Source organism: Parasteatoda tepidariorum, chromosome 3 (assembly GCF_982258835.1).
Source record: "Parasteatoda tepidariorum strain Cologne lab strain chromosome 3, Ptep-v5.0, whole genome shotgun sequence".
Lineage (NCBI taxonomy): Eukaryota > Metazoa > Arthropoda > Arachnida > Araneae > Theridiidae > Parasteatoda > Parasteatoda tepidariorum.
The window spans coordinates 15033292-15036340 of record NC_141757.1 but is presented as its reverse complement, the minus strand read 5'-3'; positions in this window follow the sequence as shown (position 1 = coordinate 15036340).

Here is a 3049-nt window from a genome sequence, read left to right as displayed (position 1 = left end):
TCCTCTCTTGTTTTGATTCACTATATCCACATAAAAATTAGATTATATGTGTATAGCAAGGCACGGAAGCGAACATTTCGTTCACTATATCCGGGAGTTCACTAAAAATCATTTTAACTATAGCGGGGTTTGACTGTATTAACACTAGAAAAATATTTTAGAGTAATTTTTATTTGATACTATCATAATTTGGTTCTTCGCGAGGAGTAAACAATTTCATTAAGAATTATTGTTTCTCATTAAATTAGATACACTATCATGCACAAAACTGAAGGGTCTAGAATTTCCTGTTTTTTTTTTTCCTCTTCCTGGTAACTTTACATTATTAGATTAAGCAAAACACGTTTCTGGAAGTTCATTTTAGCGAAATGAAGAATCCCAACAGCCGTTCGAATTTTCAATTTACGGCTACCAATGTTCAACTCCGCAGCCTTGTAATTTTTAACTCAACCCAGAAGACAAGGGAACTCCTGGATCAAGTATTGGGAGAAATTATGCCATCATGAAGAACTTTTTGATGGAACTAACTCGCACTTGCGTTTCACGGGTAGTAACACCATGAGAACTTCCCACGGTTTGCCTAACGACAAGGGGACTCTAGCCCATGATCCGTCTACCACTGAGGATATTTTACGTCAGTACTGTGGTCGGTGCGAGCCGGGTGCGGAATTCGAGTAAACCAGCCTTCTCTGGGATTTGAATCCGGTTTACCTCATTGGGAGGCCTCTGTTTAGTCGGTAATGAGATTGTTCGATTAGATTTCTTAGTTGCAGTATGCAATACATGTGTAGAATTCTGGTAGTTTAACTATCTATAAATGTAATTTTTCAAACATTTAACAGTTTGTATAACATCTTTTTTATGGTTGTTTGTTTTGGCTGAATATGTTATTATAACAATTAAACAAAATGCTATTTAACCCTTTTTTACGAGAAATTTACAATAGTGCAAAACTAGTTTATTATTCTATGTATTTAATTTATAAACTCAATTATTTAGAACTCTCAGTAAATCTAATGATGAAAATAAACCATTTTTTAAATCCGCTTTAATATGTTTAATTCAAGAAAGTCGAGATCGAAATTTCCTTAATTAATTTTTTTTTTTTTTTGAAAAAAAAACTGAGTTATTTAATTAAGCAAGAAAAAAAAGTGACAGCGTATTTATTAGTTTCTTAAGTAGACGTAGCGGTAGTCATAATATAATGAGACAATTTGTCGCCGACTTTATGTCTGATTAAGCTCAACTCGTTTATCAGAAATTCAATTTTAGCGAGTGCACCGAAGTTCAGTGGCCTATCTTAAAAATATAGTTAAATATTATTTTATGCAATAATGCACCCATTTGCTACTAAACTATGAAGAAGATTGCGTTTTAGAAATAATACATGTTTGTCATTATTCTACACTTGAATTGTTTATAGTTCATTTTTTTAAGGATTCTCCCGGGAAGAGTTAATTAGTTCACGTTAATTATAATACGATTAATGTTTCCATTTACGACGCCATTTAGGCTCGAAATTTGTTAAGATATTTTATGTTAATTGAGTTCGAATTGATGTTATTTTAGTTCAAGTTGAAGGAGAATAATCATGTTTAAAGTAGCATGGTAATTTGTTTAAATTTAGCTCCATATTAAATTCACTGTGAATTATAAGGAATCATGATTGAGCTCAAGTTGAAACAAAATGAGTCCCTTTTTAGTTGCATGATAATTTGGTTCGACTTACCACGATATAAAGGTTACAGCAAATTATATTAAAAAAAATGTTTTTAAGCTTAAGTTGAACTATAATAATCACGTTTAAAAGAAGTATGATGATTTGGTTCAAATTAGCAACAAATTAAGTTCACAGGAAACTATATAAACCCATATTCAAGTTCAAGTTGAATCGCAATAAGCACGTTTAAGTACTATGATAATTTGGTGCAAATTAGTAGCAAATTAAGTTTACGGAAAATTACATAAGCCTATATTCGAGTCCAAGTTGAACCACAAGAAGCACATTTAAGTAGTAAGATAATTTAATTCAAATTAGTTCAATATTAAGGCATAGCAAACTTGAGTAGTATTAGAGTTCAATACCCTCCAAAATTTCTTACACTATGTATTTAAATGATGATGTTAAAACATGTGTTGAATCACTAATCTTCAAAGCGGATGTTTCAATATTAAAATTTATATCCATCAGCATGCACGCAACTCGCACGGTAAAAAAAATTCAGGTAGAATCGTACTTCTATGGAAATGATGTTTGTGATAAAAACAAAACTATAATACTGGAAGTTAAACAAAACTATGCAGTATTTAACACATTTAATGTTCGTATGGTAACGGTTTACAGAAAGCTCTGGTTTTCAAAATTATAGTTCTTACTGCCACACATTAAATACAAATACAAACTTAAAAGGTTATTTTTACGGCATTAACGTTTTTTATGCCATGCTATAAAGTATTAACAATAGAATGTCAATTTATAAATTATGATAAATTTTGTTAAGTTTATCATGATACCTTAGATCATGGCATAGAAACGATTTATTCGTATATATTTACTATTCAGTTTATTATTTGATATTAAATGTGCTTTAATAGGAAATATAATATCTAAAAGAGAGAATTTCAGCTGAGCCGGAATGGTTTAAATACCTTATAAATCGGTTTTTAATGTCAATACCAGAGAGCTGCGATGGCTCAGGGGATAGAGCGTTCGCCTTTCAATGAGGTGAACCAGGTTCGAATCCCTGCGATGGCTGATCGATACGAATCCGCATCCGGCTTGCACCGACCACAGTGCTGACGTGAAATATCCTCAGTGGTAGACGGATTATGGGTTAGAGTCCCCTTGCAGTCAGGCTAACCGTGGGAGGTTCTCGTGGTCTTCCTCTCCACGTAACGCAAATCCGGGTTAGCTCCACCAAAATGTCCTACACGAAGGCAAATTTCTCCCAATACTTGATCCAGGAGCTCCCTTGTCTTCTGGATTGGGTTCAAAATTACAAGGCTATGGAGTTGAACATTGGTAGTCGTAAACCCACAAATTGGGTCG